This window comes from Pholis gunnellus, assembly GCF_910591455.1.
Source record: "Pholis gunnellus genome assembly, chromosome: 11".
In the NCBI taxonomy this organism is placed as follows: domain Eukaryota; kingdom Metazoa; phylum Chordata; class Actinopteri; order Perciformes; family Pholidae; genus Pholis; species Pholis gunnellus.
Window position 1 is genome coordinate 13,683,712 of NC_136538.1, and position 19,229 is coordinate 13,702,940.

At 39.8% G+C, this 19,229-nt stretch overlaps 1 protein-coding gene across 1 annotated transcript in view; it reads left to right on the plus strand.

The window, feature by feature from the left end:
- Positions 1 to 8,245: 8,245 nt before the first annotated feature.
- The window catches only part of marchf8 (membrane-associated ring finger (C3HC4) 8), a 67,216-nt gene continuing 56,232 nt past the window's right edge, over positions 8,246 to 19,229 (plus strand). The window contains exon 1 of the mRNA XM_079169091.1: positions 8,246 to 8,328. The gene's annotated coding sequence lies outside the window, so the exon portion shown is untranslated. The remainder of the gene's footprint in view (positions 8,329 to 19,229) is intronic.

A 19,229-nucleotide genomic window follows, 5' to 3' on the forward strand; every position in this document is an offset into this window, starting at 1 on the left:
GTTAATTTATATATTTTATGAATGATCTGTAAAAAACTACTTTCCCTCTGAAGAGTAGTGGAGAAACGTTAGAAGTATACAGTAGCAGAAAATGGAAATAATCAAGTACAAGTACCTCAAAATTGTACAATAGTAAATTCACTTAAGTACTAATACATAACATAACTAACTAGTTAACTAACTATTAGTTGACAGATGAAAGTACTCACTGATAGAGACAGTAATACCAACAATGTACTAACAACAATAAACAGCTGTTTGTTATTAGTTTATTCAGCGGTGATAATTTAATTTAAACTTTGTGTAATCAATAACATATCATACATATATATTATCCCCAATAACTGACCGAGAACCACGTGTTTAGCGTTGGTTGAAACATGTCAACAGTACACAAATCAACAATTAGCCTGATTAGCATCAGCATTGATTATGAACGGTTTCGTTAGCCACCAGCTAACACAGTAAAGTAGCCGCACTAGCGGGCTAAATAACAAGCTAATGGTTTAACGTAAAGCATTTAAGATATAACAACATGTGTATAAGATGATTTATGTTTAAAATATAGTGAAATGTCATTTACCAGTCCATGATAGTGGGCTGCAAATTCCCGCTTGACGAGGCTTAAAAGGATTCTTCTTCGTGAGTGTTTTGCTTCTTCTTCGTCTTATCTTTTGATTTCCCGGTAGAGTGTATGCCCTGTGCTGCCCCCTATAGTTCAGTGTTGATATACTGGATTCCCACTGATGTAAACATGTAAAAATGTTGTAAAAATTTAAAATAAACTTCGGTAAAAGTATGTAAGCATAATCAGGAAAATTAACTTAAAATATAAAAGTACTTATAGTATAATAAATATAAGTAGCGGTGCACAGAATAACGTCACACAGGCTCAATCTGGTGCTACACATTTAATGAAAATGGTTCTGCAAAATACAAAGACAGACACGGCTCATGTCGCAACACTGACACCTACTGGCGATCTACTGGATCTACTGCCTACAAAGGTGATACATAACGCTGTACCCCACATTTTAACAACAATTAACACTTCCTCCTCATAAGCACATAGGAAACATAATAAACTCACTTAACTTACATTACACCCAAGCAACTAATGTGCTTACTGAACTACATATTGTGCGACATATCGTATAATATTAATATATGAATGTCCACTAAAACTATTCTACTCATTTATAATATATCATTAGATTATTATTACTCATGCATAAATGTCAAAGCAGGATTTTACTGTAGTAGTTGGTTGAGGTAGAGCAATTTTTTTTAGCTATTAACTAGCTACTAGCTATGATGATTATTTTCATTATGGATGAATATGCTGATTCATTTATTCATCCTTTGGTTCGTAAAAGTTCATGAAATAGTGAGAGATGCCACAAAGACAAAAGAAGACATTTCTATGCTTAACTTTGAGCTTTATAAACTTCTCAAATGTGTTTTTTATTCATATTAATTTGCTGAATTTAATGGCCCATACGATTATTCAAGAACTATATTGGTAGATGAATCGATAAAGACCGCATTTTTCAATTGTTGTTAAGCATTCATTGATAGAGAAGTCATAATTTGAAATAGATACACGTTTTATTTGAAACGTTTTTTGTTTTTTTACACGTTTTATACGCAAACAACAGACGTGGCATGCATGAAAGACATTCACGTGACGTCACAATGCGTCACACTTGCTGAACCTACGCCAGGTGCAACAGAGGAAGAAATAAAGAAAAGGTCAGTTCAGGTATTCGTGGAGGCGCTGGTTTCGCGGATATTCAAGAAACGAAATCTGAACAGGACCACTGCAGACCCAGAGGCCATCGCTATGCGTCTGTTTAAAAGTCCCTGGACCGCGAACTGGAGATCATATCCCAACGTCCTAATCTCCCAGAAATCAAAATGTATTCAGATTTAAAAGACAAATGTTTTACTTTCAGGGACATGATGTGGCAATGGATGATGAAGGCGGGTACGCCAGGTACATTCAAGGGCATGGAAGATGGAGAAGCTGGACATCTTTTCGATAAATATTTGACCTCACCACGCATGGTATGTGAGGTTGAAAAAATTAACATTATCCTTGGGGAAATTGAGAGTTTAATGATCGATTTCATTGAGGAAATGACAGGTGTTGAGCATGAACTGGTAGTAAATGAAATCACTCAGGAGGTTGAAGCACTTGCAAAATTCTTTCTTTGGTTAATTCTGAAAGACCAGAAGAGATATAAGAAGATATTTCCAACAGGAATGAAATTCGAATAATTTGTTGAAAATCATGTCATACATAGATCAAAAGGAAAGTGACTATTGCCCAAATATTGTCAGATGTAAAATCACAAAGTCGGTGGGATTACCTCCTCAGTCCCTTAACAAATGGGAAGCCCAGGACTACCCCAGAAACAATCAGAAGCAGAACATCTTGCAGTGAGTCACGCGCTGACACGTACGCTGAGGTACTGAACGACATGTGGAATGTCATGAAAGAGATGAAGGTTAAGCTTGTCTCACACAAAAAGTACAGTATGTATCATCCGTTCTTCTGGTTCAATAACAAATGTTCAACAACTCCTGGCTCAGTATGTGAGGAAGCACCTGCGGAACCTACGCGATGTGCAACAGCACAGGAAGAAATAAAGAAAAGGTCAGTTCAGGTATTCGTGGAGGCGCCGGTGTGGCGTATATTCAAGAAACAAAATCTGAACAGGACCACTGCAGACCCAGAGGCCATCGCTATGTGTCTGTTTAAAAGAACGTGGATCGAAGTCCAGGATGTGGATTTTAATCCAAAGATATTTAAAAAACTAGACAAGGTCGTTTTCAAGGACATGTGTGAGACGTGGGGTGGTGGAAAACAGGTGCTGTTGTCCATGATATTAGAGGAACGAGAACTTGGGAACTGCAGTGCCTGATCTTTAGCAAGAGTCACATTGTTGGCTTAGATCTGGAGCTTGGTTTCCAAATCTGCAGAACGTGTGCCTGATGTTTGTTTTATTATGAAGACTGTTGGAGACACAAACTAATTCAGATCTCAATTTAGAAGTTACTTCAGGTGTCTGTGATCCACAGTTATGTTGACCTTTGGTTCATTCAACATCACCATAATTATACACCTTGCTGTGTGTGTCAATTTGCTTGCATTGTGGTGTAACATGCAGTTAATGTATGCAAATTCATTCTGTTTGCAAGTTGCACATTTATACAAATGATTGTACTTTTATATTTATGTAATTAAAAGTAAAACCTATATGAAACAAGAAGGGTTCCATTAAACACTGATATTTACTGATATTTCTTTCATTTTCTTAATTGTTATTCTCATACATGACTCATAATTGAAATGTTTGCGGATTTGATTTAAGAAGATATGACGTTTTAATTAGTAAGCTTTAGAGGTGCTGGTAATTTATTACCTTAAGACAGAGCTAAAATCTCCTCTCCTCTTCAGAACTTAAAACAAATTTAAATAAGTAAAAACGTGATGATGAAAAAGAATGAAAAGCTCCAGACTACTCTCATGGCGACCGAGCAGCAGCTGAACACTGAACGTGACCAGTGGGAGCAGGAGAACAAATTGAAAATAATCAAATATAATTATTCATAAAAATCCCATTTTAAAAATCCTTAAAAAATGAAAATTATTCTAATATAAATTCACAAATAAATGAACAAATATACGAAGTATTGTTTGTTTGATTTGTATTGTTGACTTTTAAGTTGCCCTGCGTGTGTCATATAAAAGCTTTGCTTCATGCATAAATCAGGGGACTAACACTGATGCGTTTTCACTTTCACTTTCACAGTATGATAAACCTTATTATCATACTGTTATTTTCTTTATGATCTTTCTTTGAAATACAGGCCCAACCTATAAAAGATCAAAAGTCTGTTATATCCCGCTGCCATTTCGTTAACCAAAGCTGTGACAGATATAGCTGCATGAGGACAACAACTTCCTCCTGTGCTGTCACCGTCTCAAGATAAATGTATCTTCTTACTGGGATACTATCTGCTCATTTCTGTTCCTCAGCAGGTTGTGCGTTATAAGAACCACAACAAGTTAACGCCCTCGGTTAAAAAAAAACAACAGAAAAACGATTGTGTTAGGATTGTCCACAGATGGATTGATCCCACTGGGCCTTCTGCCACCGGCTCACATTTTGAATTGTAATGTCTTTGTGTTAATTTTGTCAGCGAGAGCACTTCAAAGCTGTGGTTTGTTTATGCGGACACATGCAAACTACAAACTAATGGGAGTGGAGTGGAGATAATGTATCGTAAATATGAAAACATATTCTAGAAGCCAAAACAGAAATATGTTTCATTTCTTTGGTGAGTCACTGAGTAGAAAGGCTCAATTGAAAAGTGGAGGCGCTGCTCATTATACACTTTGCTTTCACTTTGGATGGTGTTCCTGTGCAACAGACGAACCCTGACCTGAGTCACGTCTCTGTGTTTTTATCTTCACTTTCCTCCTTCATGTTGTCTCACTTTGATCCGAGATAATTGGGCTGTGCAGCATATACAGCTGGAGCACTGCTGGCAGATAATCGCACCTCAACATGGAGAGGGGGCATCTTCTTAAAAAAAGGAGTTTACAGGCATCTCCAAATGGATTTAGAAAAATACATCATGCTGATTTTATTTCAAACTCCTCAGTGCAGCAGCAAGTAAATTACCTTTTTATTATGCAAATATTCTGTCAATTTGAAGGATTTTTTTTTTCAGAATGTGGCCTATACCGAAAGTGGTGAATACATAAAAATATGGTGGAGCCAATACTCTAAAGCCTCTGCACTCCATTGGCCATCAAACTAACCAACACCTTTCAATTCAGTTTGTCTAATACTTTGGTTTATAACCCAAAAATATTCCTATCTGCCTCAGTTCAGTGCTAAATTAGCAAATGTTAGCATGTAATATTGTCATTGTGAGCATGTTAGCATTTAACTAAAATGAAGTGCAGCCTCACAGAGCTGCTAGCATGACTGAATTCCTTTTATTTGAACCACAATATTATAGGGGCTTACTTTAGATAATATACCCAAATGTTTTCATCCTCTAACCTTCACTAATTGAGGATTTCTTAAAAAAAAAAGAAGCTTGTTATGTATGATTCCTGACGGTGAACTTGATGCTGATTGCTGTCGTGTGAGTAAATGAAAGAGTGAGTAATCCAAAAGTGTGTCTATTCTGGCCTCTGGTGCTGCATCACGGAGAAATACACAGAAGGAACAAATGTCTGTGCTCCTCCAAAGCCTGTGAAAAGAGTTTAATGTCACTCTGGAGGAGCTTTGTCAAGACTAACAAGTGATGTGACATCACTTAGGTATCTCAGCTTGGTCTTGGAATCAACACATTTTTTATAACAAAGCCTACATTACAATGGGAAGCGTGGAGTTTGAAAGACGCGGGTGTTTACAAGTGTGGGAGGGGGTCTTAAGGGAAGTCTTTGACAGATGCACTTTAGAACTATCGTATTTATACATTTGACTTTACTTATCGTGTGGGGAAAGGATACTTATGATTCTGTGTTTGTCTTATAAAGTGTTTAAAGTGAAGTGTTGAAATCAGTGTTTTGGAGCCTACAAGTACAAAATATCTCAGCTTCTGCTGCATTAAGTTTGACCATTGTTTTCTAAATCGGTGTCTACCGAGTCACCAAACTTTACGAAAGTGCAATACGAGATCACTCTTTCAAGAGTGTACTCTTTTCATTCTCATAACATTGTGGGGTGTATACAGGTTTTGCCTGAGTATTTGATTTGGTTTTCAAATGTTAGTTTCTTCCGTGGAACCGTCTTCCAACTGTTCATGAGCAGAGTGTCACATAACAAACCAAATGTCTTTTGTTCTACTTTTTGTTTCAGGATTATTCAGCTTGCCTCTTGCACCTCTGCCAAGTTCTTTAAGTCTATATTTTCCACGGACCGAAAAACAATGCTTTTCGCCCTCTTTTTCTAAACATGGCTTTTAGAAGAAGAAATACAGCTCAGCGAGGCTGGTGGTGAACATATCCTATTCCAAAAAGTGTACAGGACTGGAAAGGATTAAAAAATATATATGCATAGCATTTAATAGTATTCATTTAGTTAAGTAATCTCCACTATAGGCCTACAGACTTAGATTTGTAGTGCAGTAATCACCACGTTCAAAATTGTTAAACTCTTAACTCTGAAGTTTTCATGCACGGCATTAAGAGGAACAGTGATCACAAGTTGAAACTAACCCACAGGAATGTGACAAACATAAAGTAACCATGAAGTTTGAAAGATATTTGCAAATTTAAATGCAACTAAATATCTTAGTTGACATCAAGTATTTATAGTATTTATTCCAACGGTATCTGTGCCTTATCTGGAATCAAAACACAATCCTTATCCACTGAAACGTAAGTGTTTTTCTAAATAACTTCTGGGCTTGTATGAGTGTCAGTGCTGGTGAGTAATGTGTGCACAGGGCCGCAGGGACCAAAACACGGGACAATCAAGCACGACCAGTCTGACAGGTTCACGCAGGTAAGAAAGCGGGAAGGACACACACCGAGAAAAACTTCACGCTTTGAAAACTGAGGGTAATTTCCCCCCCCTCCTGCTTCCCTATCCTTAAGTCCTGTAAATGTGGTGAAAAGGCTGTTTTAGTATCACCAAAACAGCTGTGTTCCACTTGCCTGCTTCTCAGCACGTTCAACACAACAAACCACATCCTAATCTTTCCATGCCACGCAGCGAGACAGCCTGTAGCCTATCTCTCTGAAGCAGAGACACATGCATGACAAATTGACAGACTCACTTCTGAGGTGCCCACTTCGTCCAGACAGAGCACAGAGGCTCCGTTGTCCCATCCCAAGGACGGAGTGGCGGACTATGCATCAGTAATAAGCTCAAACACAATGTCAGGTTTCACAGCGATAGAGCCGAGGCTTTGAGTCAACAGAGGATACATTCCCTGGTTTAATAAGTGAGCCTCTCCCAACATACTGCACTGTGAGTGGGGAGCTCCTTTGGAGTAGTTACAGTACATGCTGTGATTCACTACTGTACACTGCAGCCCATTCATTATCTGAAATAATGACCATTGAACCAGAATATATTAATACAAGTTGACTGGATTGGAGCTAGAGTTGTTCTCTATAGGCTAATAACAAATCTGTTATGTCATTTCTACATCATTTCTATAGCAATGAGTAATCGTCACATGATTTTGGGGAAATTAATTGATTCACTTCCTGGTAGAGAATAAGCATAAAGACTGGAAACAGGAGTACAAAGCTAGCCTAGCTCTATCACTAATGGTAATCTAGCAGCACATCTAGAGCGAATTAATCATGATTAATTAATCTATGCTCTTTGTTTAATCTATCCAAAAACTAACTTGTCAAAATTACACTTCGGGGTTATGTGCTGCATTACTTCTTAGTAAGTCTCCATTGATTGCAACTACTCAGAGCCATGAAATAGTCCTAACTGTACATACTTCTCCTGTGTTTGTTACACTTTGTTTTTTGAATGAATTAAACAAATAATAGTGTGCTAATAATTAGTGTGCTTTAGAGGTTCTAGAGCCAGGCTAGCTGTTTTCCGTCACCGGTCTTTGTGCTAAGCTAAGCTAACTGTCCGCACTTCTGGGCCGTGGAAGCAGCAGCCTGCCGATACACACCTCAAGCTGACATAGAGCAACATTAGCATACATTTGGACTCGGTTTTCGCGTCCACCTGATAAATGTAATTTACTATAGGCCTATCTCTTTCTTTCTTTTAGGTTAAGTTACATTTCGGTGTCTAAGAAGTCCTGATGAACACATCTGGCTCTTTATCTGCTAAATGCTGCACCATTTGTTTTTTACTGGCTAATGCTAGTTGGCAGAGTGCACCATCCTATAATTTACATTAGTTTATTTTATTTCTTTTTTTATACAGCTGCCTGCTGTAGATGTGGTTGTTGAGAGCAGCGAGGCTGAGGTCAAATAGTAGCATTAAATACAATTTCATTAGAATTTGGGGAACTGGAGAGTTGGCTTTTGCTCTGTGGGTGAGCAACACCTCTGGGCTACACTTCACATAGTCAGGGTAATGTATATAAATACCAACATTTTATTTAGCACCATAATCATCATCCCCATTACATTGCACTACATTTCTCCACCCCTCATTGCGCCCGCGTGCGCCGCCTGTCCTTTAAATTTCTTATTTCCCTTTGCGTCTTTTTTTCACTCCATCTTAACGCGGAAGTCGGTGACGCACCACTACACACAGCTGCTCAGCGGGGGCAATGAAATAAACAAAACGTCGTCATTCGGTGCCAAACACAGCGGTGAGTGTCTTTTTGTGTCTGTTAATTGGAATACGGAGGAACATTTGGTCCAATGCAGCTATGCGTCCGTCCACACTCCTCTGTCTCCGCTGCGCGTCTCGCTTTATTAAATCCGGCTGACGGTCGGACGGACTGACGTGCGTCTGGACTGTGCTGGGATGTGAATGTGTGAGAATTTGCGTTTTTGTTTAGTGCCCGCTGTAGAAGCCGAGAGTGGGTCCTGGGCGACGGTCATCGTAGCCTTTCTGATTTAAGGTATGACAATTCAGTTTAATGTCTGCTACTGGTGCGCTCTGCCGCAAAAACCAGCAACGCGAATTGCTTCTGCTTAAATTCCTGCTGCTTGCAATGGATTTATTGCCTGGGGTTTGTCCGTTCAACGTGTGTTTGTGACTCAAGAGAAGACGTAACGTTAATGTTGACTGTCTCCGAGCAAGCCTTTGTTAGTCTTCCCCTAGCCTTTGTAACGCGCTGTTTGCGGTGGAATAAGATGGGACACCACATGAAAATACAATGTATGGCACTCCGAGGTGATTAAGCATTGTTGTATCGGATTTGTTGTTGGCATGTCTTCACATCGTTGCAGTCTGGGATGCTGTAAACCTACATTGTCATGCATTTAAATCCGAGGTCACAGTGCGATGCATCGGTGGGAGTTTACCATGTATTGATTTTGGATGTTAATTGTGAAATTTGCATGATGGCCCACATCATATTCCTTTGCCCCACGGAGCATTTGCTAATGTATTTTTACATTCACTGTAGACTTCATGTTTGAGGTGCGCTGTCCGGCCGGATGCTCCTTTATTATGAACCATAATAAAGCCAAGTCGAGCCCATGGCTGCACTGCTTCCACGGGCGACTGCAGCCGGGAAATATATAAATGTCTCTCTAGTGTTGTATAATCAGCTTGACATCCACAACACAACATTTCCACACATAGTTGATGCTGTAAAATGTTGATTTGCCTGTTAAATAGCAACATTTTTACCCTTTTCTGCCATCAGTAAATTATGACAGTGGCTCTCACATTACACTCTGTCTTCTCATTGGCTGCAGTGTAGTCTGTGTGTATTGCAGTTGCAGCTTGTTAAAATATTTTTTTAAAGCAAAGCACTCTTGTGTACTCTAAAGCATTCTGTCCTCGCTACCATTTTGTGCATTCCTATCATGGTATTTTATTTTATTTCTGTGGGGGAGCGACCCTTTCACTAATCTTCATTCCAAGGTAACAAGTCTAGGCGTCATGTCAAAGACATCTTCTTATAATACAACCTTTATCATGATGCAGGCTTCAGTGTGGTGTTCAGCTGCTGTCAGGGTTAGAGGGAGAAGCAGCTGTTTCTGTGTGTGCGCGTTACATCACTGGAGCCTTCGGTTGTGTCTTTGACAGTGTGGTGAAATACTGAGGGCTTGTTGCGATAAGAAGCCTCATTGTCCCGTTGGTATCTGTGGAGTGTGCATGCACAAACTTGCAGAAAACACAATGCGTATTCTCTCTGTCAGGCTGCGGTGTAACCAATCCTGCCCCCTCACATGGGATTACAGCATGTAGATTGGCTTCTTTCTTCGCACAAACTCTGCTTTCGTTTTGTGACACAGTTGAGTGTTTGAACAATAGCGACGGACGGTGGCCTTTTTCGTAGGCAAGCAGTTGGAGCTTTAATCTTGGTTTCATACGTGGAGTTGAACAAAGGAAATATCTTGACTTTTAACTCAATTAATTGGTCTGGGATTAACTCTTTTAATCTACAGTAGCAGAAATAATAAAAAGCAGAAAAGTGAAGTCGGCCTTTTTATTCATGAGCTGATTTCATTTGGTCAAAGTTTTCATGTTGAGCACACAGATCATTTATATTTTTAGTTGAATCGAGTGGCTTTTAACGTGCTATATATTTAATTGTCTTTTTTTTAAGTTATTTTCAGTATAAAATCCTTTCATATGACTACATCCTACACTTCAGACACTCTCCGATCCTTCTGGTTTCCTCTTCTTGGCATAGTCTTCCTTCATGACCGGCTGACTTCGTGCCCTCTGACAGGGAAGGATTTTGCAGGTATCAACGAGCTTTCTGCCGTTGTGAGAAATCTCATCTATTCCAAACCCCGAGCTGTCAACAGACTCTGAAGTCGTCAGTCGTCCTGTCGGGACCGACTGCAGGGAGAAATGAGAAAGTAAAGTCACGATTATGATTCCAAATGGGAAGAAGAAGGCGACTGAGACTTGCTAAAACTGCGTGCGAAGGAGCCTGCAGTCTTAATGGACTGTGCCATTGTGCTGGCAAATTAACTCATGCTTTCTGTCTTCAGAGATATGGTTCGGAGGAAAGTAATTGGAGGGTGGAAAGAATGCAATCAAAAGTATCCAAAGGCTCCAACAGTAGCTTTCTGCCAATTAACTGCCGTCATTGTTTGACACAATTGGTTGTGATGGTGAAATGTGCCTCCCACAGTATTTTACATTATGGAACAGAGGATGGGTTTGACAGCCCCCATTGTCCCATTCTATTGAGGTTTCAATCAAATTCAATTTAACAACAGCCAAAAACCTTTCGGCTTGCAGAAGAGTTTCAGACAAAGGTTTCTTAGCTCTGGTGCACCCAATCTTCATCTTAGTTTTGGTTAATTAGTTTGTTCCAGTAGCTGATGAATTTTTCAAGCCTAACCAACTGTTTTTTGTTTTGTTAAAAGTAATGGTAATGCAGCTAATGATTATTTCCAACATCAATTTAACTGTTTGTCATTTTCTCGACCAATTGTATAAGTTTCCCAGTGCCCAAGTTGATGTATTTAAATGTTGTTTTGTCTAACCAATAGTCCAAAACCCAAAGATATTGAATTTACTATCATAAAAGACTAAGAACAACCACAAATCTCCCAACTTTGAGAGGCTTTGACTAGTGATTGTATGAGCAGTTTTCTTGAAAAATGAACTTAAAGCTACTATGAGGAACTTTCATTTCATGTTCATTTTGGTGATCCAGGTGGACAAACACTTTCGTGTTTCGAAACAACAGAGTCACTTTAGAAAACCTCTTATTTAACTGCAGCAGGGTCCTGGTCCTGGTCCTGGTTCGGGTTCTTCCGTGCCTCCGTCTCCTCCAGCAGCGTGGTGTTGGTGTTTGCTTCTAGCGGGGACCGGCGGAGCGGCGAAGCTCTGCTCCCGGACAGAGCATATAAAGAGAACTAGATACAGTGTTGGTGGCGGCGCCTCGTTCATTCGTGAGAAAGTTGCTGAGTTGCGCATGAAGCAAAAGAAGTTTGACTTTGTAGTATAGAGTTCATATGAAAATACCTGGATCTGCCAGCCATCTTCCGCATTATGGGGCCCATAGAGCAAGCGCACTGGCGTTTCCTTAAACCCCGCCTCTCAGCCCTCGGTCCAGCCTCGTTCTCGGGCTCATTCACATAAACAGGGGGAAGGAAAATAACTATAGATTCATTTTACTACTTTTTAGGAACTAATTATTTAAAGAAGGGCTTTTCAAGGTTGATTTGCCTAACAACAACAAATAATCCTCTGAGTAACAGACGTCTATTTCACAATGTCAGTCTATAGGAAAAAGTATTTTTAGGCCCATCATGAGATGGACCTGGAAATTCTTAATTTCATCGTTTTGGCTAGGATATAACATTTGCTTCAAAGCCCGGCGCTCTACCTGGGGGCTTGGGCTGGAGGAGGAGCAGCTGCTGCCGGCCGCAGACCTCTCCACCCCCACCAGAGCTCCGATTGCAGGCCGAAGGCTGCAGCAAAGACGGCTCTGGGCTGATGACATCGATTTGTCTGTTTTCACGGGGAATAGGACCTGATGACAGACACTAGGAATATCCACCATCACTATATAGAAATAGCTAGTGTTCTAGCCGATGGTCTTGTTTTCTTATGTAGGGTATATAAAGGCACCAGTAATACATTTACACTTATTAATAACTAGTTTAAAGTACCTTGTAGTAACTTTAACCAATTATTAATACATTTTTTGTTATTGTTTCAGCTCAAGCTGTACCTTTTTTTTTTTTTCTTCTCATATTGTTTGAAGCAAGTAGATTATCTTTATCAACAAGACAATGTAACCCCCCCCCCCCCCCTCTCTCTCTCACACACACACACCTACTTCCTTTATTTTGTATTTCCTGTAATGTACATTAACTCTGGAGGAAGGGATGATGGTCAAGTTAACCACCTCACTTGTGATTTGCACCCTATTGTAATCGCCAGCACTGTTCCTTAGTCCCAATATATTTTTTATTTCAATTTATAATGTGAACCCGTTTCAAAACCACCTGCAGAGGCCGTTCTCTGACTCACACTGCATCTCTACGTCGGTTGCTTACCCCCGTCTCCTCGCACCGTGGTGTTTAATCTGTAAAAAAATATTGATGACAGGAAATGGATCCAGCCAACGAAAATTCTGTCCTCGTACGTATCCGGCTGCCTTTTACGGGAGTATGTGTGTGCGTTATTAAGAATGTGGATTTTCCCGCACTCCTGTGACCGTAAGGAAGTTGGCACAGTGTCAGACTAGACTTCCAGTTTAGCAAGTTTTGCTCTTTGAATTGATCCTCAGCCGAGCTAATTAAAAGTCTGTTAACGATATTGGCACCATATGGCTATCACAAGGTTTCCAGTGCCTCGTATACTGTGCAGCTGTCCCATACCGCCGTTGTTATCTGATCCTGGACTATAATCGTATGAACGCGTCCCTTGCTAGTCTCGTGGTATCAGCCTCTGGCTGGGCTGTAATCTTATAACATAATAAAGGTATCCTACTGTGTCGTTTCTCTTTGCCTCCCGTGCACTAACTCAATCCTGGCCTGCCCTGCTGCTGTGCCCCACTGTGGCTGGTCTTCGTCTGTAGGGAATCTAGAGTATCGATCTAATGTAATGACTTCCTCCTGTAGATGATGTCATGCACCTGTGTGAACTAAACCTCACTGGGCTAATGCAAATGGCAGTAGTTAAAACACATTGGTTATCGAACAACAGGGTTTATATTGACATTTCTTACAGATCTTATGTAGCCTCTCTCACCCAGACTTACAACTTGTATGCGGTTGTATATGTGTGTGTGTGCTGCATGGGTGCAATGAAATGATAATGTAAGGGATGAAGATGGAGGGAGGGAGGGGCTCGACAGCTGCTATACATCAGCCGAGCAGAAGTGCTTGCTCAGCTGAGTGGACCGTGGGATAGCACTGCTGCAGGTAGCGGGCTATGGTTGATGATGTCATTAGGGCTTTCACAGTCTCCCAAAGGTTTCTGTCTGCTCGTGGCAACGAAGCAAGAAGAGGGTGCGGAGAAGGAGCCACAGCAGTACAAAGCTGTGCGTCACTGTAGCCAGACACAACACACACTGGTGCAATTACGAAGGTTTATGTGTTTGACTTTGTAGATTTCATACTGTTTTGTGGTTTTATATTTCTATCAACAATCCAAATATTCAGAGTAATACTTTTACTGTTTTGTGGCCCCCTGCTGCTCTGCTAAACTATAGTTGCTGGATAGGGATTGTCTTCTGTTATAAAAAGAGCCAAGACCAGCTCCTCCACTGTGTGGAAGCATATGGGTACTATCAGGAGTACAGGCGAGAAGTAACAGCTCTGTCCTACTATTCATGTATTTGGAGGGAAATTAGGTTGAGATCTGTAGACTGAGAATGGCATAGCATACAATTCACATCATTTTCATGCTCATCAAAACCATTCAACGACCCTGTTGACCGCGAATGTTTTACGGAACAATCTTCGTTAATTCTGTTTCTCATTTTGTTTCTTCAAGTCTTGCCTTTTAATGTGACGCCTGTCTGTCTGATTGGTGGACTGACTGCAGACTTGACAGCTTACTTAATCAGCAGTGTTGACAGTGGCGTCTTGAAACGGGAACAACTGAGAGCAGGGTGATACGAGAGTGTGGAAACAGGGATGAAAATTGTCTTCAAGTTCCACATTAAGAGGAGAAGCTGTAGCGTATATATCATTCATATGCATGTTTTGTAAGTGTCGGTTGCAATGTGACTACATTATATTTGGTTGTACTGTATATAGCTACTCACATTTATTCAGACTGCCGTGCAGACTGTTTAGCATGCATGGCAGGACATCAAACAATATTTGATGTCGTTTTTGAAGGCTGTGTGACAATAAGGAATCAATCAATAGAAAAAATATGGAGCCTTATTATAATATAATTCCTAGTATCTTGAACCTTACTGTTTTCCTAAAATTTGATTCATAAGAGTAAAGCTTCAAGCTCCAGTTCTCTTTTTAGTCTTTCAAACGAACGCATGCTGATTTACATCTCTGTCAACTATTTTCTACTGTACACCGAAAGCCAGTCAGCTGTCTATTTTCATTACATTTGGAGTAAAAACATGTGTTTTTGATATGTAATCCATCACAGCAAACAGGCTTCCGGAAATCATTTTTTTGTCAAAGCTGCAACTTAATTGATACACACTGATTTTAAAAAGTGTTGATGTCTTTGAGTCCATTCATGTATTAGTGATAGCCTGACAAATGCCATGTCCACATTGACTGTCACAACTCTTTTTGAGCAAATATGAATCCACATAATCGTTTTGAGTTTTGATATTGATCAAAACTTCTTTAGTGCATCCAATCACACTAGAATCTGACATTTCAAATCAACATGTGCAACAGTGAAGTTTGTCTTCTGATCAAGTTCATTTAACCGTAATGTTCAATGTAATTATTTTCTCTAAGCCAAGCGCTCCGTGAACGTTGAGATTCAGAGACGACTGGCTGTCTGTCCCACTGATATTATGCAGTTGCGACTCATCCTACAGGCATTTCATGAAAGTTGAAATGTTCCTCTAAACACGACATCGACAGCAGTGTATTGTTTGGGCTCACTGGAAAAAACACTGTGGATTTGGCCTGAGCAGCAGCAGCCACTGTGGCTAGGCAGACAAAGAAAATAGTTAACATGTCATTGTATTTTAAATCACGGACTGTCATGCAATCATTGCGAAGTGCCATGCAACCTCTTTTTCCTTTGGAACATTATCAATCCACCACTACTGTGTGTAATTCACTGGAGTGCTTGTAAACAGAACATATATAATCAACTGCTTAAGATGTGGATTTCTGCAAAACAACAAGGAGATCCCAACGGAACAGTTCCTGCTGTCATTCATTATGAATATGAAATTAGTTTTTTAGAACTAATGACTTTTCTGTTGGTCCCCATCGATTGGTTCTGCTGGTGGTTTTTGCATTATAACAGGAAATGTGCTGCGTGTGTCTATTCATGACTTAAATCTCATCAAACTCTACATTCATGTCCGAGACGCCAGTCACAGCAGCACAAATACTTCCAGCTCTAAATCTTTTCTGTGCCTGAGAACACAGCACTGCTCTTTGATCATTTTAAGTGTGTTGCAGTTAATAGTGATTTGAATAATTAATTCATCCTGTTATTGCTTGTGCAAATTAGTTTTGTAAACATAATGTCATGTGGAAGTTTGAATTGGGTTTTCAAGCAATAAATTAGTTTGTTTGACAAATATTGATTCAGCTGAACGAATGCCAGTTTCTGTGTGTTTGTACAGTTGTAGTAAGCGGGTGTGATCACATGGACAACTGTGGTAACATTCAAACCATTCAGGTGAACAGCTGTAATGAGGGGTCAGATGGGACAACCGACTTTTCTTGATAACTATCAGCATAACGTGTGCTGTGGAAGGGATTGGCTGCTCTATTATGACGAGACCTGCTGCCGTATATGACATTTTTCGGAGTTCAAACAGGCAAATGTGGTTATGATGGCTCTGTAACCGCCTCCCGTTTTTAGCCTCTCGGTTTGAAGACGATCAAACTGCTCTTTCACCAACAAACATTGTATTTGTGTGAGTCAAACGTGTAATCTGTGCACATTGGTAGATTTGTTTTGTCGGGATGTACGGCATCAAGGTTGAGTTTGTGTGATTATCCCCATTACAAAGAGATGAGGGGTGCGTGTGGAGGATGCTTGGGCGCTTTGTCAAACCAACCTGACATTCATTCATTTATACCATTTGGATATAGCTGCTGTGAGGAAAAGTAGGAGGGTGAGGATTTAAATCAAGTCATGTCTTGATGTCTTAAAGGTTGCGTGATGAATTACCCACTCTCCGTTTGTGCACCACGTCTCATCACCCCAGACTTTGACGTATGATCTCCAGAGGCACTAAAAATGTTTCGCAAAAACACATATTTGCCACATTCCCCGTAGTGGCATGTAGCCAGCATGCAGAGCGTTCTGGTTTTATTTGCAGAGGTTTCCCGATGTTCTTGGAAGTAGAGCTAAAACAATCATTTGATTAATCAAGTCAGTCAACAGTAAATAATTCAGCAATTTTGATAATGATTTAATTGTTTTTCAAGCATAAATGCAGAACATTCTCCTGTTTCAGCTTCTCAAATGTGAGGATTTTATGCTTTTCTTATGTCATAAAGGCTGTAATATCGGACTGAATATCTTCTTGTTTGCATGAAACAAGCATTGTGAATGCGTTTCTCTGGCCCCTGAGCAATTATTTTACTGTTGTAATAGACAAAATTAATCATCAGTTAATCGAGTAAAGAATAGATCAGCAGATTAATCTGATGATTGCGATGTCAGTTGCAACCCTAAATGGAGGTGAATGGCTTTTTGTAGTTTGGTGTTGTTCTCAATTCATTGAACAGCACAGAATGAATGTCCCACTCATTCAGGATAATCCACAGACCTGGTTGTGAACAGTGTTTATTGACTTTAAAAACATTTTTTTTTTAAGAGTTGACTGGAAATGAAGGCAGAGAGAGGGGAAATAACATGCAACCATTTCCTCAACCTGACTTGAAGCACTTCCTGCTATTACACGGTCAGCTTTTAAACCCAGAGGCCTTAAGGCGACCATGAAACTGCTTTCTAATGAAGAAATAAAAAGTCCCCATAAAAAGTCACTCGATAAGTGAGAAAATAAGTCTTGTATGATATTATGTAATAAGGGTGAACTGACCTTTTAAGATTAAGACTTATTCTCTTCCACCAGCTTCAATATTACGTTTTACTGAATTTAGCGTTTATAGTTGTGGGTGAACTAAGAGTCGTAGATCAGACTTGATCATTTCATAGCAACAGCAGGTATATTAGGGAATTGATTGCTGTGATAAATCTTGTGATAGCCTGTAAGCACATAATCTTTGATGCTGGCTTTATCCCGCTTTTAAACACTTGGAGGTTAAAACTGGCTTTTTGGCGTCATTGCAATACTAAACATGCAGTATGGATAGCATCTATAAACATACTACTTTCAGTGTGTGTGTGTGTGTGTGTGTGTGTGTGTGTGTGTGTGTGTGTGTGTGTGTGTGTGTGTGTGTCTTTTCCCTGTCTTTCATATCATGTTATTATTGTGCCTCAAATCCACAAAGAAGGGGCTCAGTGCAGTCTACACCTCAGCGCTGCGCAGAGTATGTGTCATTGATTGCGTTTTATTTTCTTGTGCCAGAGAAGTTTTTTTTGGATGTTTGCAAAAATAATTTTTGAAGTGTGATTTTCCCAACGGCCAGTGTTCAACATCCAGATGCTGCACCGCTGTCACTACCGTAACTCAATTTGGATATCAGCTCTGGCTGAATTCACAAAATGCAAATGTGAATCAGTACCTGTGGGTTTGAGTTTGCATCCGACCTGTTTGTCTGCCTTCACCTAAATATCCTCTAACAGGCTAATTGACCCTTTGCTAAGTCCTGCTCTGCTCTATACACTCTCATACAATTGTTTCACATTTCCTTCATTTACAGGCTGGTTTTGTGGATTTCAAGCTAGTCTATGCTTGACGTTGTGTATCGTCATACTTCTTACCTGGAGAGGTTGGAAGGAGATGTGCGTTTCTATATAAAAACCTTTGGCATAGTACTTTAACATATCATGTTAGCACTTCTATGCTACTGAAGATATACTGAATATATACTGCTTCTGCATTTAATGATGGAAACGGGGAATAAAGAGTGACCCAGCTTTACAGGAACAGTGGTGTTCCTTTATTTCATCGTCTTCTGTCTCGATCGTCCGGAGATGTGTTCACTTCTATACTGTGATCTGTAGGCTTCAGCTTCTATCTTTATCTTCTTAACCTGTTCTCACTGCTGAATCAGTTCTGACATCCTGGATATATGCTTCAAACGCATATTGTAAAATGTTGTAAAAAAAATAGTTATTCAGGAAGTACATTTAGTGACAGTGTGGGCTCCATGGTACCTCTGACATCGAGCAGCAGGGAGCGAGGCATAATGCAGGGTAAATTGGGAAAATCTTTTGAAAAGATCTGCTATGTTCTTCTTCCCCTTCACAGTATGAACTGTACAAAATATTTCAAAAGCTGCGTACTGTATCTCCAATGGAAGTGTCTTAACAATTTCAGTTCCTGTCTCCACTTTCTGGATTTTTGCTGCAGTTGCACTTTTCTCGCCTGGTTTAGCTCTCCAGATATTTAATTCTGCCCCTCCAGCAAAATCAGTACTTATGCTGCTTGCATTCTGTTTACAGTCTTTCTTTCCCTCATCTTCCTATCGCGCACACATACACACAAAGACTTGGACAGCATCATGTCAAACATCTTAACAAGTTAGCTTTAAGTCAGCCATGCGTTTGATATAGTGTTGTTGTTTCTCCTTTTTGTAATGTCATCTTGTGAGGTTATTGGAGAAAGAATAATATTTCCGCGTCACCAGAAAAGGACGTTTTTCTAACATTTATTTGAATCTGAACCCTTTTAAAATATCGTATCAAATCTATTTAGGTTCAGCTTTCAACATTTCCAAAACTGATTTGAGATTAGTAATCGCCTTTTTGTTGGATGAGAAGGCATGAACACTACCGTTTTTTTGTTCATAAACAATAAGCATGTTTTAATTT